At 39.7% G+C, this 26,230-nt stretch overlaps 1 long non-coding RNA gene across 5 annotated transcripts in view; it reads right to left on the bottom strand.

Moving 5' to 3' along the window:
* The window catches only part of LOC104141563 (uncharacterized), a 109,504-nt gene that overhangs the window by 28,364 nt on the left and 54,910 nt on the right, over positions 1-26,230 (bottom strand). For 4 of the 5 annotated variants that reach the window (XR_011141583.1, XR_011141582.1, XR_693562.2 and 1 more), the window contains 2 exons: positions 9,578-9,674; positions 5,215-5,699 (listed from right to left, as the gene is read on the bottom strand). This is a non-coding gene — a long non-coding RNA (uncharacterized lncRNA). Of the gene's footprint in view, positions 1-5,214; positions 5,700-9,216; positions 9,349-9,577; positions 9,675-26,230 lie in introns of all 5 variants that reach the window. The other variant, XR_011141584.1, reaches the window with a different exon arrangement.

Below are 26,230 nucleotides of genomic sequence, written 5' to 3'. Positions count from 1 at the left end.
GATACCCATTCAGATATTATTTCTTTACCCATCTTTTTTAACTCCAATTTAAGAATGCATCACCAGTGATTATATGTCTCTATAGTCAGGTATTGGAAAACAATTCAGAGTCCAAAGCATACAATTGCTGTTTCATTGTATTAGATTTTATTTAAGGCTGTATTTCTTTTGGAGAGAAATATTCCCAGTTTTACACTGAAGAGATTCTTTCAGAAGATAGCTTTTTGATTGAAAACCATTGAGCTTAGTGCATTTAGTTATTTAATTCAACAGAAACAAATCAAATCCAAAATTATGTTCATTTTTGGCGAGGCGTCAATTAGTTGTTATTGTCTACAGAAATTAATATATTTATTGTATGAGATGATGACCTTCCACCACTTTCAAGGAGTCTGTGTGTGACCTGTTTTCTAGCGGCATTGTATCTCACTCTTGCCTAGTATTTGTTAGCCAAAGCAGCTTATGGGTAGGTGTGCTGGGAGCGCCTTTAATTTCTGTCACGAGCAGAAATTTATGCGAAAAGAGAAGCAAAAGGGGCTAACACAAAGCATTGTGAGACCTCAAGGAAAAAACTGGCTGAGAAGGATTCTTCCTGTGAATTACCAGAGACCTAAATGGCAAATGACAACTGCCAGAGCCCAAGGAGACGATTGTTAATGGCAGCAAACACACACAAAAAAGGAAATAATGCAGTCTTCCAAGATTTGGTTAAGTGAAAGTCCAGGAGCTTTTAGTGAACTAGTGAGGGTTAAAGACAGATGAGAAGGATCTTGGATAAAATAAGAGAGAAGGAAACAATTTCTGCTGTTATTATTCAAGTAAAATATAACAGTGTCTAACAACAAGAAAACGTAACCCATTATGTTAAGCACAGTATAAACCCACTGGAAATCTCTGCTATAAAGGCAGACTGTCCAAACTCCTTTACATTTTGCTTGCTGGGTTCAAACATCTCCTCTGAAGAAACAGCCTTTCCTGCAACCATGCATAACCATTATGCCAAAATGGGTTTCTCAATAAGCCCGACATTTTAACACTGGATTTCTCACAAGGCTTTTCCCACCCTCCTTCAAAGAATTTATTCTTAAATTGTGAAAGTGACTTGGAGGTCAATAAATTTCACCTAGATTCAATGAGTTCTCTGTCTTCTTAACCGTATCTTGTGACTTCCCTGGATTACAGCATCTTCTTCCCTTGACTTCCCCAAGACAGCACACACATATCCTTTGAGTACTTCTGCTCTGGCATACAGGGCAGTTTTCTTCACTTGCAGGCTGTTCACTGCCCTTTCTACTGCCTTTCTTGTAATTTTAGCTGCTCTCCTTTTTGCATAACATTGGCTTCCTTCCTTGAGCTCTGTTCCAGAATAACTGGATCCATTATCCCACTGGATCTCACATTTCAATCCTGGGGACTACAGCAGGACCCTGGGGACTTGAGTTGACCCTTTCTATGGTGCAATACTTACTCAGCACTGCCTCAGACGGCTGGGTGGCATCCTTCCCTTGCTTCCAGCTTCCCCACAGCCTATGCACACCTCTGCAGGTCCAACAAGACTCCTAGGAGCCCACTGCTCAGTGGGTTAGAGAAATCACTCCCACTGCTGGCACTAAACTATCTGCCACAGCTGAGAGAAGAATGAGCAGCTTGTTGCCTCATGCCCCTGGAGAAGCACCACCTGGGTCTGTTTAGGATATTCTGTCAGGTGGACATCATTCGTCTTTCCCCCTTTTTACTTAAAAAGAAAAAGAGAGAAAGACTGTATCAAATACCCTACCTGCTATTCCTACCGTTTCATTTCAACCCCTTGCAGTTTCAGGGGTGGATTGCTTGCTAGCATTCCTCATCCTGTTTTAGACTAATGGGCTATCCTCCCTCCAGAAAGCTTATTCAAAGAACCTATAGAGCATTTCTTCTAGATACACTGACCCAAAACTTTTAAAAATGAGACAGGCTGCTTATTTGCAAGTACAGCTGTTTATGCCTCTTTCACATTCTTGATATTTCCCATTTAGAAACCTCAACCACTTTTCTGCTATTCCTTGACAATGTGGATCTCTTAGCTGTTACAGAGAAAGCCTACTCTTTAGGTAAGACCAGTTTAGGTCTTACCTGAACTAGGCTGTCTTTCTCAAGACCCCAGGCTGTAAGGGTACAAACTGTTGTATTTATGGGTAGGATTAGCTAGTAGAGGCTCAATGGAAAGAAAAGTAAGGGGCACTGGACACTAAAGAGAGGATAGGTAAGCAGGGTGAGACAGAGGAGAGGATGTAAAGTGGCAGAAAGGGAAAAAATGAAAACTCAAAGAGAGGTTTGAACAATCAGCCAGCCAGATGAAAGGAGACCCATACTATGCTCTTTGAATATCCAGAAGTTTGACAGCTTTGCAAATACTCCTGCCTGCTGCAGCCTGGTGATTTCTCCTTGCAGTTTGTCCCAAAGATGGAAATGCAGTGGAGCAGGGGACAATATAAAAGAGGAAAAATGTTCCCTGGGTCATAGTGCCATCCGTAGCGGATGGCACAGGAGACAGGAGCAGAGTGGGGAGAAAGAAGGTCTTCCCTGTGCTCTGTAGAGTTCTGAATGTGAACAATGCCCTTGTTAAAAGTGCACTAGTCTATAAAAATAATCCCAAACACCCCATGGTGAAGAGTAGTACTTTAAGTCATTTCTAAAGATTATTACAGTAACATTAATTATGGATGGGAAACTCATACATCAAAAGCAGAAAAATGCAACTCAGATCAGTATATGACTATTATAGAGAAAGGATAAACATAAAAAGCAGAGAGAAAAAAGTCAACCGAAAGAATAAATATACTGTGTAAATATTACCACCTTGAGCAATCTTCTATTTCTAACCTAAAACACAAGCTTCTTCTTGAGTTCAGTTTTTTATCATAATTATCATGTTTGTTAAATACATGGGGGAAATAAATAAAAAATATTTAACCACACAAACCCTCACAATAATTCAAAGGTTATACTATTCTACAAAACTACATTGCTTTTTTAAAAAAAGATTGGGATAACAGGCGAGGGGAAAATATTGCTATATTTTTAATAGAAACAGTATTATATACGAAACCTGCCCTTAAAACTTTTCTATTAATTGGAACAGAATGTCAACTGGAGTTCTGTTTTCATATTCAGTAAGGCCAAATTTAACTTAGTATGCATGTGTGCTGCAAACTGTAATGTATATTACATTGACAGTGAGGTACTTCTCTGTCTTTTGTATTCATCACACTTTTTTCTCATTGATATCAAAACCTTTCGATACCAATGAATCAGAATTTGTGTGCTACTAGTTTAATAAGACAATTGTAGCAATAACACTCCAGTCTGTATTATTAGCACTTCTGCTATGCTTACGTAAAGACTTGACTTTTTTTACAGAGTCTTTACACAGAGAGGCTTAATCCTTAGTAAAATTGTGCTTGACTAAGAACTACATTATAAACATGTCTCATTTACTATATTTTAAAGAGAAAGTAAACATTTTTCACTATTGAAATAATGGCAAGACCAGGTCAAGGTTTCACCCAAAATGGTTTTGCAATGGAAGTGAAAACTAGCAGTCAAAATGTTGCCTACTCTCATCCATAAAAAGAGAAGAAGGAACAACAACAACAAAAAGAGGATGAGGTTAAAAAATAGCATCATATAGCCCCAAACTAAACTATTAATTTCCTTTAGGTTTCAGTTAAGATAACAAAGTAGAAGCTGGGAACAAAAGCAGGCTGGCTAATGGGAAAAGTGTGTAGGAATGGTTAGAATAGAATTTTCTGTCTTAGGTGGAAAAAGAATTCAAAGAACTCAATGTGCTGAAGGAAGGTACGCTGTATAACCTTCATCCTAGAATACCAAAAAAACTGATACACAAAACTGTAAGCCCTACAGAAAGGAGTAAAAATAAAAACCTATCAGCTTAGGTTGGTATTATCTGACTGAAAAAGTGCAAACATAGCACCTGTATTTAAAACAGCAAAAAATGCTCTGGGCTAGTACAGACTAGTAGCCCAACCTCAATAACATATAAAGCTTTCTAATACAGTTTAAAGGAAGCAAATATCCTATTTCAACATGTATAAATGATATGGGAAATTTCTGTGCTGTGGAGCAGCCACTTGGGTTGTGTACATGTGCAAACAATAAAGGGCTCTTTTATTTGAAGTAAGCAGACAGCTCAGATCTGGAAGAGAGGCTTCTGGAGCAAACATCCCCTTTAGTCCCTTCTAAGGATATTCCTTCCCCATCCCTTACTCCTGTGCCTTCCCCCATGTTCTGACCTCCCCTTGCCACGCTGATGACTTCTACCCATCACCTCATTCTGGTGTCTCCTCTCCTCTCCTTCCTTTCACTTAGAAATGCAGCTGATGATATCATATTTTCACATACATAACCCACACATTACCTGACACGGTTGGGTTACCCAGCCATTTCCCTTTTAAGTATGATAATTTAAGAGGTTAGTGATTATCTGAGGTATAGGTTATACCCATGAAAATGCAGTGATTAAACATATGAAGGTTAAAAAGACTTGAAAATGTAACATTGGCTTTACTTTCTCAAAAATAGGCCACATCTTTTTCTTAAGAATCTTCTTCTGTATAAAATAAATGCAGTAGATCTAAGATTTTATAAAAGTCCTTTATAAAGAGCACAAGACATTGTTAGTTTACTTGGGTAAACTGAGGAATAGTCCAAGGGTACAGAACTGGAAAAGGAGAAATGCAACTGACTTATTTTAAAAGCTTTGGGGCTCGGGGGAGTTTATTGATAGAATTCCTCAAGGATTGGTCTTTCAGATGATTTTATTAATCTTTCCTTCAATGATTTTAGTACAAAAAGAAGAAGTGTATTATGAAAGCTAACGACAGAAAGCTGAGAGGCGTTGCCAGGAAAGAGGCGTATTAGAAGGTGACACAGGAGGTACTGGTTGACCTTGAGTGACACAAACAGACTGAAATGCAACAAGTGCAAAGTATCAGTCATGCCCTGTGGAGCCAGTAAAGACAATCTTTGGCCCACAGCCCTCCGACTCCCCACTCTGATCTTCGCAGGGACAGACAGGAAAGGCTCCCTCAACACTGTCACACACTAAAGCAAGAGCAGTGAGGCGGGAGAGCTGGCTCCAGCAAGAAGACTTATCATAGCATTAACACCCTCCCTCCCCTGCCCCACACGCACAGATACATGTAGCACAAGTACCTGTTGGCTCCTTATTTCTCCTTTACTTTCTCAGGCATTTGTTAGGGGTCCATAAGTCCTGTGCGGTTGTAATTTGCTCTCTCCCCACCTTTGCAAGACAGCCCTTATTCTTTTGATTTGACCTGCCAGTAGTGCGTAGTATCTTGCTCTCTTGAGATGTTGTAACAGCTCAGCATGCCTTAGGCCTTCTTGTCCAGAGTTTCCCCATCCGGGTAGGCACCTACATCTATGCTTACAATTCTCTGACAGAAGTTTCTGGAAACAGTAGTGTTTTAAAGAAAAATAGCGTGCCCTAAGGTTATACCAGCCTGTTCCGGGTATCTCACATGGCAGTCACAGGTGGGAGGAGGCTTCGCTGCCCTACTTTTAGTAGACAAAGGGCCCACTTTCCTATGATGCATCTTCTTCTTGTACCTGCCTTCATGAATGCCTGAGGCTACTTGATGGGAAGGAGACTGAGAAGTAGAGCAAGGAGATATGGTTTTCTGTGGAAGGAAAAAAAAGAAAGAAAAAAAAAAGAGAGAGAAAAAAGCTTTTTCAATGTTCAGCAGGCATTAGGGTAAGCAAGAGAAGGCCAGGTATAGCAATAAGGTGCCCAGCATAAGAGAAGAGGGGACATATGCAAGGGCAATAACATGCCAGAGTAAGCATGGTAGCTTGCTGTATAAACCATGATTATGGCCCCCAACCTTATTCTAGCCTCTTCTGGACTGGTCTGTTCTCAGTCCTTACTCTCAATCCTAGATATGGCTTACCAGAACTTTTCTTCAACAGAGTCTCTGCTCTGTTAATCTCTTCAGTTTCCCCCCTTTCTATCTTATTCTTAAAGTTTCTGCTAAGCTTTACCTTTATTATCCAGACCTATTTTATATGATCTCTCCAACACCTAGTCTAATTTAATGTAAGTGGTGTCCAGCAAACAATCTGAGCTCATCTTCTAACTTGCCTGTCTCCCTCCTCATAGCTCCAACACCCTAAGCTCCAAGACGAGTGTGATGGGGTTTAGTGCTTTATATAGAGAGGTGAGCTCATTGCTGGTTTGGGAAATTTAGCTCCAAAATAGCCTGAGCTCAGCTAGATATAATGGCATTTTCAATGGGGTTGGTGGGTTTTAAATGGCTGCACAAAGGAGATGATCAACATCAGCGTCTGCATGAAATGCAGACAGATGGCAAGAGGGAAGGAATTCTGTTGACGTACAAAACAATTAACCTATGGGGTTAAGGATCTTGTAGCTATGCCTAGATGACTACTGGATGTAGATGTGAAGACGGCACTGGGAGTTTTGATGGGCATTTGATGGGAATTTTGTGGGAGAGTCGAGTTTAGTGGGAGAGTGGCTGGGTAGAACTCAACAGCCTAAAAATCTCTTAGACTTCAGGAGATGAGATGCTAGTGTGTTTCGACTACTGTTTTACACGCACCCCAGCCTTGGCTTCACTGTTAGCTTGTATTCCACCTTCAGATGGTTGAGTTGTGCCCGCCCCATCCCTGCCTCTGAGGAGTCTCCCTGTCCTACATGGTGAAGACACAGCGATGGGTGCCGACGGCTGTGCTGGGCAAAGACTTACTCCCGGTAGGCAAACACCTATTCTCTTTTTGCCATGGCTGAAAGGCTCCTTTGCACAACCAGGTGCAAAGTTCAGAGTGCCTTAGGCAAGAGCAAAGGTTTGGCTGAGCACTTTTTCAGCTAGGCACTTTAATTATGTATTTAAATAATTAATAATTCCATGTGCTTTGCTTATTTAAGCTGGCCGCGAGATTTACCCAGGAATCAGCAAGGGTATGAAAGGGGGCAGGACTGCCTATAGAGGCAGTTTTGGATAAGGCAGGAAGGTAGGATGGAAAGGTTTGGCAGCACAACTATAGTATGCCATTGTTAGATTCACACAAAGAAAAGGCTAGGGTTTTGTGCCCGCTGCTGTTTTCAAATCTCATACAGGAGGCTAACACACCCCCTGGCTATCCCCAAATACCTAAGAATTTTAAAGCATTCAGATACTTCATTGTCTAAAATATGCTTTACCTTTGGTTTACGTAGCTTCCTCCTCCCATCCCCTTCTCTAAAATGTATAGATTATTTTCCACAGTAGAAATCATGGATACATTTTTCAGTAATAGCAGTGAAAATTCCCTTCTCCCTTTCCTATAAAGAAAATACCAGAACTTCTAACATACAATTGGGAGCTTATAATAGGAGGCTATTAGCGCAAAGCTAAATTTGGGATATTTCAGAGAAGCACATTGTTATGTCTGTTGCTTGATTTGTGGCACATGTACAGTTGCAGTTCAAGTTTCCCTTGAGCTGGAACAGAGGTTTGCATAAAACGCTGTAATAAATTTTACAATGGATACAAGTATGTAGGAGGGGTTGGTCTAAAAACAACAAGCCATCCCTTCTAATCAGTGCTTGACACATGTCCAGTTTTCTGAAATTAAAGTAAAAGGCAAGGTCAGCTATTCACTGCACGATCTGGTCATATTTATTTGCATCCATGTATTTGAAAATCCAAGTTTACATTTTTAAAGCTAAATAAAGTTGCCTTGTGACACTCATATTGTATCTATTACATATTTCACTTCAAAACCTCATCTCTCGTAAAGCCTCTTCAGTGTGCTTGAAGTAGCACAGCAAAAGAAAAGGAATTTTCAATTTAACTAGAGCACTGACATTCTGTTACACAATTCGATCTTGTCTATTTACCTGCTCTTAAAAAACACAAGACACTAAACAAAAATGCTGAATGCATCTAGTCTGCAGTGCCATAGGTGTCTGAATGCATCTGTAGCTTCCCTCTCACTCATCAGTGTAATTGTTGTCATGTTATTCCATTTTTTGATTAGTCTAGTCCGCCAAGCTCAAAGCTTTTTCTGGCCAAACGTTCTTCTGCTAGTTGTCATGGTGACTGCATTGTTCGAGAGGAGAAAGGCTCTGTTGTCTGTCATTGTTCTGTTGTGGTTTAGGTAATGCACGAGGCATCACAAGTGAAGTGGATGGACCTTTTTTGCTCTGCATCATTTCAGAGTATTGAAAATCTCACATAAAAAAGGAGCAAATAGGCCCTGACCAAAGAAATAACCAAGTTCTTTTAAAAAGAAAGTGCGCATTATTATAAAGAGGTAAAACAGCACTAATGATTAACTGAATAATCTCAGAAAAATGCTATAGAAATTATATTTATAGAACAATTGCCGTGATTTGAATGTTACTATACAATACTAACCATCTTGCAATTTAGCTTGAATATAGTTTTTAACTGTACTGTTTCAGCACCATTTCTCTCCATTTTCCAATGTCATTTAACCCTTGATTCTATTTAGCTTAAAATACTACACTTTAAGAGGTGAAGGTAGTACCTCATTTTTCAAACCGAATCTAGGAACATCTGCCTTTTACAGTAAGCTACCGCAATTAGTTTTTTACTTTTTATATCACCATTGGGGTATGTAATCATTGATTTTTCATTTCTGTTTTTCCAAGAAATAAGTCATTACTCCAATCTTAACTAAATCAGTTGAAAAAATCTTAAAAATTCAAGAGCTATTGACAATTTTGATTCGACATTCAAACAATTGCTTTTACAGATATCTCAAACCTCAGCAAAATTAGGGAGGAAACACTGGAAAAGTTTGCCAGACAAGATATTTTCTTTGAATGGTGATTAAGTAGTAGCTTTTCAACAGCAATTTACAGGTTTGAAGATTGAAGATAAACCTAATGTAAATCACAACAGCCCTACAAATCGATAGGACATGGTTGAAGAACATCTAGTTTTAAGCCTGTATTCAAATTCTTGGGCTAATAGCATTACGGGAAATAAGCAGGATATGAGCATTATTCCCCATGTCATTCCCGAGAAAGAACACCTTCCAGCAGAACCTGTCACTGGATGTCACCAAAGTTCCATGGATATAGAGGCAAAACAGCACTAATTTATCAATAAAACTCAAGAGTCTTAAAGAAAGCAAATAAGAATGACTGCTATAGGTAACTCAGCTTACCTATAAAATAGATAGGACCAGAATCTCCACTCACATAAATGTAGATGGACTCGTCTTCAGTGGAGGTCCTGTGGTTCACTCCAGTTGCAGATCCTGCTCACACAGCGCCATGGCTCTGAATTCTCCAGTATCCTACATACATGGAGCTAAGTGGGGTTTCTACTTCTGGCAAATACTTTGGCACACGCTTTGGCTATTTTGAAAAGTTTTATGGTTGAGTTGTAATCTCTGTTAACATAAAATTCCCCTGTTCACATCTATAAAATGAGAATGATATTTTCCCTTTGCCTCCCCTTTTTGTCAGAATTCTTTGTCTGGACTGTTTATTTAGCTCGCCAGAGCTGGGACCCCCCTCCCTTACCTCCTCTCACTGGGGACTGCTGGTGGCACACGCTTAACACCTGACACACGGTTTTGCCTCTCAGGTGCTCAGCAGCTCCACGTGTTAGACTGGGAACCTAAAAATAAAAACAGTCAAGTAAAAAATTAGGAGATACTGAATTCCTTGCAGGGGGAAACCATACTCCGCAGAGTACCTCTTTTACTGATGCCAAAAGTAATCTAGACAAAGATGAAAAAATATTTCTTGTGAATATGTGACTTTTTAATACCTATTAGGATAGTGGAAAAGCAGCTTGTCCTTTACGGAAAAAAAGGCGACTGTTTCATCATGGAGTCCATGCTCTTTTAAAGATGAAGTGTGGGTCTTTCAAAAACGCCAGAGTGACTTAGGCACCTGTGTCACAGTGACTTCCCATGGGTATTAAGTCCCCAAATTCCCTTGTTGTTTCTGGCACTTTTCTCCTCAGTAATTGCTTGTACGACAGGAAAACTATAGTAATTTGTCAAGGAACATTTGAGTACAGTAATTCTATACTTAAAGTTCACCTTAGACCCTGGCTGGCTCCGCATTTTAAGAAGCACAAGCAGCAATAGCTGCTTCCAGGCCACCCTCTGCTGCTGGAGCAGGGGACCGGCCGCAGCAGAGCTCCTGCCTTTTGGCCCGTGCCTGGTGTGAGGTGCTGTGCACACAGGCCTGGCACCTCCGGCAGGCAACACGCACACAAACATCGCTGAGAATGGCTGGTAAACCAGTGTGTAACACACTCACACACAGGCACACAGTACTCGGGTAACACGGGCAGGTCTGCACACAGCCCCACGTCAGCTAATGCCGGCCTCGTCTATGGCAGAGGTATAATTCCCACTAAATTCCTGATTCATTTTTAATTCTATGAAATTACCATACAGCCCTGTTCATTTCACCCTTATTAAATTCAGTAGGACTTTTCCATAAGGGATAGCGTCAGAAACATTAAAATAGGACAATTGCTGTTTTTTGGAGAGCTCTGTTGCAAGTGTATTGCCTTCTCAGCTGGAAAGGATGATTACTGATGTCTGAAAAAGGTACTTACTGCTTAGTACACAGTAAACATGTATTCTGTTTTTCTTTTGCTCTGTTAAACAATATAATACATAGTAAAAATCTACAGAAATAGCAATCAAAACAGACACGCTTTAAGAAGAATCCCAGTGCTTCTTAATTTGTACTTCAGTCCTCGCATCAGAAATTCCACCAGCATTCACCACTGAATATTCAGCCCTGCTTCCTGCTTAGGGCTGAGCTCGAGTCACGCAGGTATTTCTGTGAAGGGGATGACAAGGCATCATCCCTCTCTCCTACTGCAGCCCGGGGGGTCCTAGCCCCGCTTCGCTTTGGGAAAGCGGAGCTCCCCCACCAGACCCCTTTCCCCTGCCTGATGCGGTGAGAGCTCCCCCTCCTGTTACAGTCAACATTAGCCGCAGTCGACAGATTAATATTATTACCTCATTTTAATTAATTCCTCTCCTCAACTCAAAAAAGCACATCTGGTGCTTTTCAGAGCCAGACAAAGCTTCTTTCCTCCCATCCCCTCCTGAACATCGATTAATAACTTGGCAACAAAAAGAAAACAAGAGTTTGTTCTGCATACCTAGCAGTCAGAAGTGACAAGCATAGAGAAAAGGGACTTGCTTTAGATGGGGATCAAGGAAAATGATAGAACCACTAAATATTTTGTGTTTCTTTGCCTCAGCAGAGCTTATGCGTTCAAGTCACAGTGTAACGACCGCTACGGCTATGCAGTTTCCAGATCAGGGTTGTCGCACATCTGTTTAGCCTGAAGTGCAAGAAGAGTGATATGTAACTGTTTATGCCTATCCAGGTAGGTGGGTCCTGTGCAATTGCTCAAGCCCAAAGGCTACTTCAGACCTCACTGCCAAGCCTTCGTCTCTCAAACTCAGAGTTCAAATTCTAAATAAAAGTCATTCCACTTGAAGAATTTCTAAAAGAAAGGATTTCCTGACATAATGAGAAAAGCCACTTTCCTGAGCCCACAGTCCTACATGGCCCTGGGGTCTGCCAACATAGCATGGTAACAAGTGGGGCTGAAGATGATGAGGACAAAGCCCACTTCTCCAGAGCAGGTAGAGCTCTCTGACTAGGGAGATGAAATTGAAGCTCAAAGGAGACTTTATTTTTAAAAAGTGAGGACAGAATTTGGCATAGAAAAGGACAAGAGTTTGCTACCACCATTTATATATCATTAAGATATATATCTTAAGCATGTATATTGTATTCATACATCATTAAGAGATTTAGGGCAACTCTGACTCTCTGGGTATGTCCTCACAGGCCCAGGGTCTCCCCTAAGGCTGGGTTTGCAGGCCACGAAGACACCAAGCAGGTAAGCAGAGGTGCAGGCGAGCCTGGAGCTCCCCAGCTGGCTGGCCCAAACGGGCAGAGCAGGCTGGCTTGTCCCAGGGGTGCGGAGAGTGGGGTGCTCGACCACCGGCTGGGCAAGGGGGACAGTGGCAGGCACAGCATGGCATGCTCGCAGCCACTCCCTTGGCTGCATGTTCAGAAAAGTCTAGACAAGCCCTAGTTAGAGCTTGTGTGGGACCAGGTTCAGGTTTTCTGACTTGACCTCAGGAAAGTTATCGATGCCAGAAAACTGCAAGAACCTTTGCAAGACTTAAGGAAACCCCATTAACGAATCCATGAGCATCTGCTCCTGTCTCAGGGGAAGCTGGCAGTAGAAATAAGCCCAGCCTGACTTTTTTCCCCCATTTTGCAAGGCTCCCTGAAATTCAGTTTTGATCATTACACCCATACTAGTAAAGTCTGGCACTTTGTAGACTTCACAAAATTCTTCATTCACTTCTACATACGTTAGCTGGAAATTAGAAAAATAATAATTATTTTTCAGGCTACTTTAGGCCTTTAGAAATGTAGAGATTGATTCTGCTTTCATAGATGCCATGGTAAACAAGGAGTAATGTCACTGAAGCCCATTGAGTCAAAAACCAATGTGAGATAACAATTAAAGGAATAATCTACCAGTTTTGAAAAGTGGTTCCACATTGTTTTATTCTTGCCTGCATGCAACTCCATGACCTCAGTTCTTCAGTTCTCATTGGAGAGAGATAGGCTTTCAAGTCAGTGTCCCAAACTGACTTCTTTTAAACTTAACATTATTGCTAACTCAATAATTCAGGCTCATGACTTGCTTGGGAGCTTGACTTTCCCTTAGACTTTCTCTCTAATGATACCTTTGTCTCAACTCTCTTCCTTTCTGTCTCCATTGTATTTTAACTTGAGCATAAAAAATTAAGAGTGTGGATCGCTTTCATGTTGTGATTTCAGTTACAACTCCACAATGAAATTCTTCCTAGGAACTCAGATGTTTAATGCCCAAATTCCTTGTGGTTATTCCTGATGAGCCTAAGTACACAAGCAGCTATATATTTTAGAAATCAAAGCAGGCATGACAGCAAGATGAAAAATGTATTTATGCAAATTTTACATCAAACAGAAATATTTATTTTATAACAAACAAATATTTCTTCTCAGAGAATATAATTTTATTAGCTATGATAGAAACGTCATTACAACTAAACCAGATCCAGTTTAAATCATCGATGTTCAGGAAAGAAGAATAGATAGCTATTGATGAACATAGATGGAACAAAATGCAGAAAGTAACTCAACTATACCAAAATACAAGTTTCAACACGTAAGGAGTATGTCCACTCTTAAATTTGCCTCAAAACTGCTGTTTTATTTTTATTGTAGGACTGCATGTCACACAGAACAATATAGAGAATGGAGCTGTGTTAGCTAATCTGCCATAATCCTTTCAACTCTCTGAAAAAACAACAAGCAGTTGATAAGCTAGGTCAGGCTGGGTCGAGATTTCGATAGGAGACATCTAAGGAATGCCTAGGTGCTTTAGGAAGGGGATGCGGGTGATTTAGCAAGCTTGCTAAATCAGCAAGCTTGCCTTGCCCTCTGTTTCGGTAATGAGCAAATGGAGCAGACCATGTGCTGCTGAAGGGGAAACCTTTTGGGGAAGATATAATAAGAGAAATCCCAGTTGAGGTGCTATCTTACCTTTTCAGTTTTTACCCTACCAGTTGCATCCATTATAGTTATCACCTGTATCAATGCTAGTGTTGGTCCTAACAACTGATGATATAATCACAACAAATGGATGATATATAATCCACAATTATTTTAATTCATCCACCACAAAGTTCTCATCTTAAACAGAAAAATAAATGAGGTAAAATTATTTTAGAAACACGTACCTTGTACTTCCGAAATATTATACACGTTGTGCTGGCAAAAACAACCTCTCTCAAAGAAAATATTTCATTGAAAAGTCAATATCTGTGGGTTACTGAAAGTAATGTAGCAGTTTCAATGAAAAGAGTAAAAGCCTCTCTCTCTCAGACCTCATTTCATGCTTTTTTGTTTCCACTGAGCATATTTTAAGAACTAATCAGCCTTATAAAAGGTACCACTGTTAATCTACTGTTTGTCTTCGTCTTCACTGCAGCTGCTTAGTAGATAGAGAGCAAACAAAACCAGAATTAAGGTCATTCCATTTAAATCCTTTAGAGTGGAAGACAAGGAGTAAATTATTGCTGAGAATTACATGGAGGAAAAACCCAGGATAAGATAACTATTGTTTATTATCTGCCAGACCCGTAGTGGCACTGCATTTACATATTTGTAAAGGGATTACATTAACATTTTATGAGATTAATTGGTGGCATGGGGAGATTCTCTGATATACTGTCCACACAGCTTAAAAGTGTGCTCTTCTGTTTTCAAATGCCTTATGCGGTGTGTATGGTTAGTGAGAAATAACCAAAACCTACCACTTACCAACCAGTTGTCATGCACGAAATTTAATGACATTTCTTCACATATGTGAAGTGTAAAGGACGTTATGCCAACATTACACAGCACGTCAGACAGCACAAGACTAAATCACATAGGACCATAGTAAAGATTATAATGGGCAATTTTGCTTTCCTTCACTAGATGGCTTAAACCTGTATTTTCACATGTCTCTAAGGCAAAAGGAGCAATAGCACAAAACATCTCTTTTATGCTAATAACAGGAAATCATTTCACAGTAGTCAAATATGAGTAGAAAATGAGTGGTCAAATAAGTAGAAAATCTTTTGGCCATCAAAAAATCCACAAGCCTTTTCTTCAAATTAGGAAATGTTCCCTGGGAGCTACTCTATAAATAATACATGGTGGGTTTTAGTGTAATCTTTAGTATGAGAACATGCTTCCTTTAGAGCCAACAGTAATACCACTTCAAGAAGGAAATGCTGTGTGAAGAGAGGATCTTGCAGCTCTCTCCCACTTTAAAATCAAGTACATTGGCTCCACAATATCTCCAGCCCCAGGAGCCTGATGGCTGGAAAGTGAGTCAGCTTCAGAACTCAGATCTCTTGAGTGCCAGAGAGGTATGTCCCGCTTTAATACTCTGTACCCTTTCAGACTTCCTGCAATCAGCCTCCTTCATTCAACGCTGTAGCTCGTCAGAAATTAAATATTGGCACTAAGTATCCACAAGGAAAACAAAAGGAATAGTGTATTTTAGGTGATGAGTAAGTGCTGGCTCCTATATGTGAATCAGATGTGAAGAAAATCTCCGTAAAATGTGAAAGTTCACAATGCTACGGTTTGCACAAGTGAAAGTCAGATACTCTAGCTAGATATAATCACTTAAGCCAACAAAGACTCTTTATCTTTTCCTTTTCCAAGCAAAAAAAAAAACCATATATATATATATATATATATATAAAAGTAAGTCCCAAATGCAGAATCCCTTTGGATTTACAAACAGCCTGGAAATAGTCCTTCTTTCCCCCATTCCTTCTTTCCTCCCACTTTTCCTCCTTCCCTCTCCCAGGATACATCTGAGATTTTTTTAATTTACTCTATTTTGTTTGGTCTCCTGAACCTCATTCACATAATCTGACTTCACCCACCTAGACTGAGTTCTGACAGAAGGGCATTTAATCACTGACAGTTGTTGACTGCTGAGACTCAGATTTGCGAGAGGTGACAAAGCTCTGATGGACGATGGATCCAGAGCAGCCCCCGTGCCTGGGCTGGTATGACCAAACCATTAAGCCTCGCAGTGTTTGGAGGCCATGGGAGTTATCTTTTCAGCTTTCTAGGAAGTAGGAAAGCTTTGTGAGGGAGATTTTCACAGACGCTTCCAGTAGTTCAGGAGCACGGTGAGTCAATTGGACTTGTGCTCTTTCAGTCACATCCATTCTTTTGAAAATTACCCTGAATATGTTTAATTTTATGTAGTTCCCCCGGGGCTGCAAGATCAGTAAGCAGATGAACTACAATAAAAGATGAAAAATAGTGGGGTCTCAATTCTCTCAGATATAATAAATCACTGGTATCAGTGGAATTTCTATTCACAAATAAAAGATTCAGGGTAGAACAAGAATAAAACCATTTTACTCCCTTGTGTAGGGAGTATAAAATGGAAAATGTTGCTTTATGTTCTACATTTTACTATGCAATATGCCTGTCTGTATTGGGAAACCTAAACCATATGTATGCTCCCTATACGAAACACTTGGTTTACCTTTATTTCAGAAACATACGTTTTCAGTGTCATATCGCTAAAGATTTTCCCTAAGGAAATGAGGGCTGTATACAAACAAATGTTGGATGTAATAATATTGAAGATAACAGTCATTACTAGAAACACTGAAGAAATATATAAATCCTCCAAAACTGTCAGTTAGAGGTGACATTTGCAGATAGTATCACTTGCAGTCTTGGAGTATCATATCTCTGAAATAGATTTTGAAACACTTTTATGCACAAAAGTGCACTTAACATTTAATTCACCTCGGAAATGTTACAACAATGATATGACTATACAAATAACAGATATAAATACATAATAGCAAGAAAAAAAATCCTTATGTGCATGGACAAATGCCTAAAAATGAATCTGAGTCACTTGCTGAAAGCAGTCTTGATATATCTTCATGTAAAAAAACTCCCAAGAAATGCTACTTTTTGAATATTGGAAGCCTAACTTTAGCTCAGGGTTTAAATAGCCTCTGCATCTGAAAATGCTATAGACCACACATATATAGAACCTGCATTTTCTTGTATGGAGATAAAGCTAAAAATCATTTCCTCTTCACTCCTCATTCTCTCCGGTAGATATTGCTATTATCTGTGTTTACTGTCACAAGCATTTACAATGATGGCATTTGAGTGCTGTTTTCAAATATTGAAATATCAAGAAGACACAGAGCTCTGAGCTCTTCCTCTGCCTACGGGTGTCTAATGTGCCAGAAAGGATCAGGCTAGAGATTAGCAAGATGGCCTAATAGAGAGAGGCACAAAACTCGCCTGTTGATTCTAGCCTTTATTTGTTTGTTGGAAAGCATTATTCAAGAAGAGTCACCACCAGATGTATGTAACCTAAATGTATCTGTGTTCATACTTACATGCATTTCTGTCAGCAAGAGAAGCTGGCTATGCTACCAACTGCCAGTTTCTATAGGCTTGAGCTTAAATTCTCAAAAGATGGTGTGCTGAGTAAGTTTATAGCATTTAGCTTTAACATTGAATTTGGGAAATATGTATCCAGAAAATAAAAGCTAGCTGTACAGTTTGATGACATTTTCAAACAACGTTATATGGCAAAAAAAATCATAAACAGCTTTATATATCAACCATAAAACATACCTTAATGTTTTACCAAAGCTGAGCAAATGGTTTGGGTAAAAAATAAAATGCAGAAAAGGGTCGTACTCCAGCAGTGAATATAGCTAAGGAACTAAAAAATTATTATTTTTAACTGTTAATCTCTCGAAAGGAAGTTTCATAGGGGCTGAATTAAATAATTAATCTAACATAAAGAGGGCATTATACTTGCATCATGTAAATATTGACTGACTTAGCTAATGAGTGTCTGTGTATAAACAGCCTTCTTCTTTATTTCAACTGGAGTCTGGAGCAGACAGCTTTGTATATTTTACAGTCCCTTGTACCTGAGCCAACAATTGATAGTGCAGGAGATCAAAGCCTTGATATAGAGATGCCAAGCAATTTGTGTATAAATGTGCTCCTTAAAAAGTGATAAGAGCACAAAAGAAGTTTTAACATACTTTTACCATGATTTAAACAGAAAATAGCTAATTACAAGTTGTACCTAATGCTAAAAATGTACCAACAGGATGTGAGGACAGAAAATGCTTTCTATTTTTTCCACAAGACTAGTAAATCAGAAACTATTTAACATTAAAAAGCAACCACAATTCCTTCTGTTCTCAACAGGAACATTTCATTTACCTCCTTATTAGTTTCTTCTGATTTTATGTAATGGGATAGAACGTAATTTTGTCTGCATAATTTAACTAAGATATTTAAGGAGATGAGTAAGAAATAATGCCTTCAATGGCCATAAGAAACTCACTAATAACACTTCTTCGATTAAAGTCTTTTTTCTTTTATTGACACATATAATGAAGGTTAATTCAGTTCAAGACTCAAGCGTCTCTATAGCTTCTATAATAGTTATCATACTGTCTAATTTACAAGCGGGCTGAGCATGCCTTGCTTTGGTAAATCGCTGTGTAATGAAAAGTCAGTTAAAAGTATAAAAGCAGTAAGATATATTTTACTGCCAGCATGTTGGGACTCCAGCATGGACCTGTAGAACTACAGGAAGTATTGCAGTACAATGTGTTCAATTATCTGAAAAAGTCTATGGATAATGCTTTGATTTCTATATATTACTTGAAGAGTTAAATTGTGGGCACAAGTATTTTCTACTCATTTCTAACGAAGTACTTGGCTTCTTCAGTTTTTATTATGCAATAAAAGACAACAAGTCAGAAGTACAAATGCAACACTCACTACGGCTCTTAGAAATCAACATTATAACCCTCTCTCTTGACTTGTTTTCTCGCACTATATCAACAAAATTGGCTAGAACAAAAGAGAAAGGTGAATAGCATCTGAACAGTAAGTGCTTATTTACTACTGCATAGTACTAGGAGTCACACAGGATGGAGAGGGACTAAGAGAGAAAGGCATCTCTCCATAAGTATGGATATTAAAAAAAAAAAAGTAGTAGTTTGTACTTATTCTGCTCTGCTATAAATGGTGCAGAGCAACAGTCTCTCAATCTTGCAGTAGAGTCCAGGAGAGATCTGTGTTTGAACAAGTTCTGTGATGATTTTGAGTACTTTTTTTTTTTTAACGATACGCCCCGTATTGCGTTACATCATGAGATCTGGCTGGTTGTACAAGCCAGCCTGGGCATGAGAGCCAGCCTGGGTGTGCAGCGCTACTAGCGAGAGCAGAGAGAACTGGCTGCAGGAAAGGAGAAGAGGATCAGATGTGGGTGACTGAATCCAAGCTCTTCCTATGTGTGTGTGCATGTGTGCGCAGCAGAGTGAAGCGGAGGGAGTGTTGTAGCGCCGAGAGATAGACCCACTCCAGCTTTAATCTGACTGGCACCTGCAATGAAAGCAATGTACGTGTGCCAGTGCCAGGTAGCAACCAGAGTGCATCCCAAAATTTGGAGATCTGAGTAGCAACTTATGCAGAAATCTGGGCTCCTAACTCCTGCTGCCATCACAGCTTCAGCTCCAGGGCAGACATACCCTGTGGCAGCAGTTTCCCACACGTACGCAACAGGCTACAACACTGCACCCGCTGCCTCTGGCATAGCTCACACCTCTTCACTGTCTGAGTGTTTTGGGGGAAATCTGGACGTATCCTTTTCTCTGATAGTTTATCCTCAGCCACATCTTATTTTATCTAGATGTAATGACACTGCCTAAAACACTTATTTTAATATTTTTTCACCATTTATTCTATTCAAAATGTTACACTAATTTGGAGATATATACTGAGTAGGTACGAATGTCTTTACAGCTATATCTATAAATAGCTATACTCATATTTACTGCATTGCAGTGCAATTCCAAGCCAGCAACACATGAGAAATTAAATAAACATCAGCAATGATAAAGCTAATAATATGGCAGAACTGGAGTTTTGCTGCCAGTGAAATATAGGTTTGATTTGGGATGGTGATTCTGGTAAGGCACACTAAGATTTCCAGACAGAAAGCAGTAAAAAAGAGCTAAGCACAACGAGGTATTCCTACTGCTGTAGATCTATTTTCCAGCTCTCGCCAAGGGAAGGTGAAGCCTTGATGTGAATGGGGGAATAGGGCCGGGATGGCATGCAGCAGCGCAGGTGTCATGAGGAGGAAGGGACACGCTTTCCAGAGCTGGGGAAAGCATTCCCACTCGGAGGAGAGGACAGGTCGCACACAGCAACTGGAGCTCAAAGCAGCGTGCAGCCTTCAGCTTTGACACTGCGAAAGCAAACCTGGTGCAAACCACAGATCCACGGCAGAGGTATTGCTCTTCCCTGCCACAGCCACCAGGAGAGAGAGGCTTTACCCCTCCTCTGCCATGGACTCACATCCTCTGGTCCTCTGCCCCTGCATGGCTCTAGGAACATGAGCAGTGCCATCTTTGCCACCGGAGAGAGAAGCTCACAATTCATGAGGGCACAGCCCTGCACGCGAGCATACTGATTCTCTGCGATGGTTGCCAGGTGAGGATTTTTACTTTTTATTGCCTATTTCTTTGCTTCCTTTGGAAGGCCTTCCATTTCTTGGGCAAGAACAGTTGGAGTGTTCTTTGTTCATCTTAAAAAGGAAAGACGATCCAATGGATTTAAAATAATGACAATTATACAAAAAAATCAAGGTATTAGTGTCTCAGACTTAGGGTATATGCAGCCCTTGGCCTTCACAGAGACCTACACACTTAGAAGCACTTAGAATATGCCCCAATAAAATAAAAATGAATAATAGATGCGGGTCTAGCATTTCATTCACATTGAATTTTCTAGTCAAACTGAAAAGGAGTGGAAACAAAATCAGGGACTTAAATAAAAGAACACATAAGGCTGGAAAATACGTCTTACAGTAAAAGATCAAATACGACGTATCCAATTAGCTAACTAAAAGGGAGACTAAGGGGTAACTTCATCAACATCTACAGGAACCAAAAACGTAATAAAGGGCTCCGCAGTTTACCAAGAAAAGGCACAATAAGACAATTCAAACTTGAATGAAGATTTATATAAGACTATAAGTTTTATAAGTTTTATAAGACTTAACAGACTAAACTCATAAGTTTATAAGAATGTTTCTTAGGTGCTTTAGCATCTTAGAAGCTCATTATACTGGCTAATTATTCTCCAAAGTTTCCTGTGGTTGGCCCTGGGAAATCACATAGCTATGTAGAGGCTTGAGTCATATTCTTTCTCCCTCCTCAAAGTGCATGACACCATCTTTTATTTTTGTAGGTCTCTATTAGCAGATTCCTAGCTTTACTTGCAAAACTTCTTTTTCGCTCGTTACACAGCCTTTAAGATCCAGTGGCAAAACTTAAGGCTTATACAGCAGATATGTTCCCTCTCAGCACTCTACAGACTACAAAAAATATTTAACGATGAACCCACGTGGGCTGCCGGGGCTGGGTCTTCCCCTGGGTCTCCTGTTTGTTGAGGGGACGTGAACACTGTGCCTGTGTTGTGGTGTGACCCACTCCTTGTTTCGCTCCTGAGCTAACCGCCCTGCAGCCATCCTAGTTTGTTCACGACCCTCCCTCTGCAGCAGACCACCTAGTGACTTCCAAGAAGAGATGCAGGAAACGTTGACAGCACGATTAGCTCTGTGGTTGGCCCCCCACACGGACAAGGCCAGGGGTTGTTCCTGGTGTGAGATGGCTGGGGTGCAGCCAGCCCATGCTGGAGGCAGCATGGGTGCAAGCATCTCTGTACCCTTGGCCAAGCGCAAACTGCTCCCTGAAGCAACTCAGAAAGGTAGGGTAGGTGTATCCTACCCTTACGTCCTTCACGGACATAAGAAGGTCTTATATTTCTCTCTGGCCTTAAGAAGAGAATGAATATAAGTCTATAACACTTGAAAAAACTGCTGTTTCACTGTTAAAATAGACTGAAATGATCTATGGTTTTGTAGACAATTGCAGCTTATGCAGACTGAATGCTAGAAGGAGTTTCTACTGGAATTTCACCATTATCTGACATTTTCTTGTGTCTGGAGATTTAATGAAGTGGTAGAGTTACATTAGCTTTGGAACTGCTGACCTATTCATTACACAGGTAGTACTTTACATCACCTGCTAATTTTTAGAGGCCAAGCTTTCTGCCAATTTCAATTTCTGAATAATATGGAATCAAGCCAAAGCTAACCTTGTGTTCTGATCCTGATCCCACATCCTGCTAGTCCGAAAAAGTGTTATTCCTGAAACTGTCATCAAGTTATTTTGGATGCTGATGTCCCATCTTTCTTCAACAAATTTTCTGTTGCAAAGCCTATTCATTCTTTTGGACACTGCGCATTCAAACTTCAGTTTATGGCTGCATCTATTAGATATTGGGTGATAATGTTATTTTTTTCTGCCTTTGGATTGGCTTTTCATTCTGAAGCTGATCTGCAGGCAAAATAGACAATTTTCAAAGCCATTTCTCTCTATATATCTATAGGTCTCAATGCATGAGAAGGGAAGCTGATAACATCAGAAATACTATAATCACTTTATAGTAAATATCTTAAGGAGCTCACACACATCGCTGCAGCTAAAGGAAGTCTTCCATTGGTTCTGGTGGAGCTGGATAAGACTTCAAGCAACTTTTGCCTTTTTTGGGTAGCAAGACAACGCTTTTTAAAATTATTTCACATCCAGATATTCTCACATCTTAGCTCAAGAAAAACAAAACATAGCATTAAGGATTTCTAGTGTGATAATATATAAAGCTATATTCAGGTTAAATCTCACTGGAGTAGACATGCTTACCTCTTTTGTTCTCATATTTCTTGCCACAATGCTATTCCCTAATACAGTTTTATATGTCCTAACAGTCTCAATAATTTTCATTTAGATGTCTCTGTTTTTCCCACAGAAATGATGCTGTCATATTAGATCACTCTAGATCCCACATTATTCTGTAACACAAAACCTGTAGCTCTTAATTATTTAATTATTTTAATATTTGCACATTACTACAAGAAATGTCTCAAAACACTAAAGAAATAGTGAGAGCAAAACTCTAGTCAGTGGCAGACAAATAGATCAGATCTTGAGGTTGCAATAAGCACCACTGTTACCTACTTTCAACCTAAGGACAGAAATTGCTCAGTTGACACAAAAGGAGAGTTGAAATGAGTCGATAGTCACCAACTGGACTGTCCAGTGAGTTACTGTAAAATGATCTTGAAGTTTTTTTTGTCATACTATTGTTCTACTACCTATAAATTAGGTATTTGAAACATACGTGCTCTTCCAGCATATTCAAACACCAGTTATCCTTTGACTATACTTCATCCAAAGTGGAGGAGCCAAACCTCTCTTTCATCATCCAGCCTCAGACTGCATGTATCAAGAGTCAGAATAAAAAACAGTAGATGTCATCATACTATATCACCTTCAGTTACTACATCTAATAAGAATTATTACTCAAGCAGGCAGTATAAAAAGGAGATTTGAAAAGCACCCCTTAAAATTTAAGAATATCAAAGCAGCTCTGAAGATTTGCAGATAAATTTCCTTATTATTATGGCACTCTATGAATTGTCAGAAATCCTAGCAGTTGGAGTATTTGTATAATTCCCTGAGAATTAAATATCTCTTTTCTAATTTTCCTGCAAAATTAAAGGAAGAAGTAATCAAAGATCATTAGAAAACTCAAACTAAACAGTGACATCAAAAATTTCTAACCATGGTGAAAGATGCTCTGCTTTTATTGTATAAAGCTTAGAAGCAAAATACAATGGTTATACATTTCTAAATACGTATTTAAAAGAAAAATACTAAAAATATCTCTTTTCCATATTTACATGTCCAATTCAACCCTAGATAACCACTAAAACATAAATTCCGATTGCAATCCAGTTACAATGCACACCAAGCACAAAAGCCTTCTAATGATCTTTGATTAGTTCTTTATTAAATTCATCAAGGGAGCAAAGAAAATTTAATAATCTCCACCATTTGTCATCTTTCTGATTACAGTTTTGATTAGAACTTTCAGCTTTTATTTTCTTCTTTTCTAGCCTTTGCTATTACTGTAATACTGCTTTTTTCCTCTAGTTTAAGAAGCACAAGATAGGGCAAATGAAACAAATTTGTAATTCCTGATATCTTTTCTACTAGGGGTGCTCATGTGCTGAAAAAAGCTAGCTAAGATACAAGCTCTTAAAAGCACAAAATAGCCTTAAAAAGAATGTCCCCAATTTATACAAATAAAAATTTTCAGAGTCCAAGGTAAATAACGTCCTGCCTAACTAATAAGATACCTTAAAAATACCCTAAATATAGACTTCAGTAGAAGAAAAAATTTTCAAGCATTTGAAGGGGGAATTTACATTTTTCAAAAACATTAGTAAACTTATTTTATATTATTACTGTTACTATTAGTAACAATAATTAATAATAGTTAATATTTCATGTTATATTATTCTACTATTCAGTGTTATGATTCACTTACTGAATACAGATATTTAACAAAATGTGTTACAGAGCATTAGTGATATCCTTATCAAAAAACTGGAAAGAAACAAAATAACCTAAATAGATAAAACACAATTTTCACAATACCATATGTTGCATCAGCCAAAAATATATGTATATCAGCCACTGTTACAAACATCTATATTTTTTTTGCTCCCAGTGCAAGGCATGCACTGTCATCCTGCTGCCTTATGCATCCTCAGATTTAATGGGAAGAGCTAAGCAAGTGGCAGATCTTCTACCTGCAGACCACTGTAAAAAAACTGCAGCAGGAAGCGCTGCTTTCTTCAGAGGACACCTGAAACAGTCGCTGGGTGAAATACTGAAACAGTCCTTGACCAAAACCTGAAATCAGGAATCCCGTCTTTGACAAGTGAATATCCAAACCTTGAGGCTAAAGAGCTGTCCTCACCCTTCCTGCAGGCCTCCCTGGCCCAGAGATCCTTTAGATTTTCATACAAGACTTAACATGTCTGCTGAAAAGGAACATGTGGGCCTTGTACAGGGCGATAATTCTGCACGTCCAATTCGCATTTGAATTCCCTCGGGCAGTGGACAGACCTGAAATCAGGCTGTGGCTTGTGACATCTGCATGCTGTTGTACACAAACCCTACGCTGTTGAGCGGACTTCACGCTAAAGCATGGCACAGATTAAGGATTTCACAACAGGGGATAGTGGCGGGTTAGCTTCTTGCATGCAAGGTAGAGAAAAATCGTTGCTGGTACCACAAAGGACAGCAACAAAATGGAGAGAAATCTAGCATAATTCCTCTTATCCAGACTGAGGCAAGGCTGAAATCACTACAGAGGAACATCTCAAGCCCTGAGGGTTCAGGAGTGCACGTCATAAGCTCCTCTCAGCTGGGACACCTTTTCCTGGCTCATAATGGTCACTAGATTATTCTTCCACAGAGATTCCAGTGGTAGTACCTCTGATCTGCAGCTTATGTTGCTTGGAGCAATGTGTTTCAGGCTTGCCTCAGGATCACAGTCTCAAGGCTCACCAAATCTAGAAATGGAGCACCAGTCATCCTGATATCACTGCTAATACAAGGAAATACAAGTATTTATTTATGAATGCCAAAATAGATAACATAAAAATTCATAAAAATGCAAGAGAGAGAAAAGAAGTTATAAATGCACATATTTGCTTTTCCCGAGATCACACCACCTGAAAAGACACTTCTCTCTCTTTCTGGCCAACTGATAAGTGGTATGGACATAACCACTTTGGTCCAAGGGCATGTTCCCTATCACTACACTGCATACAGGAGAGAAAGCCCTTCTCAGTAAGAGCACCAGCTGTTACAGCTAAACCTTTGGTTTTTGCTTGGGGATTCTTCAGAGTCCAAGTCTTTCCTTCCTCTGCTTGTCCTACTCACATACTCCACAAGTAGTGACAATATTCTTATCCTGACTGCTCTCCAACTGACTACTGTCTCTTTGGAAGACAAGGTTAAAATACCTTCTGTGCTTGTGGAAAATGCTAGCAAAACAATTAATAACCCACCAGAGGATAAAATTCTCCTTCCTACCAGGAGAAGTGATGTGCAAATCTAACCGTGAAGCCTTCACATATATGGAACCTTCTACTTCCCATAGACATGTTAATCAACTGCCAGCCTTTTACACACGTGTACGTATACTGCACGCGAAACCAGACAGAGCAGTAATCGGTCACTCTGTAGGACGGTGAAGGTTTTGGAGTTATCGACAACTCCTCCTCTAGCAGCCTTTCCTTTGATGGATACAGTGGCATCTAGAGGGACATGCTGGGGCTCCACAACCTGCCAACAGCAAGCCACTGGCGAGGGAAAGGAGTGGAGCAGGGAGCACCATGGTAGGAGAACACAAATGCTTCACGACTTTCACTCACTGTGAGGGAACAGGCTAATAGACCACCACCAACCATACCACACTGTGATCCATTTATCAGTTATATACATTAACTTGTTTTTTCCCTAGACTGGTTGGGTGCTCCTTTGTTCACTAACAAATGTTCTGCTTGATATACATGCACACACAGTGCTTGTAAGTGGGCAGAATTGTCTAACTACA

The sequence above is a fragment of the Struthio camelus genome, chromosome 5 (assembly GCF_040807025.1).
Source record: "Struthio camelus isolate bStrCam1 chromosome 5, bStrCam1.hap1, whole genome shotgun sequence".
NCBI classification, from domain to species: domain Eukaryota; kingdom Metazoa; phylum Chordata; class Aves; order Struthioniformes; family Struthionidae; genus Struthio; species Struthio camelus.
Note: the sequence above shows the minus strand (reverse complement) of the source record. Positions and strands in the feature narration are given on the sequence as shown.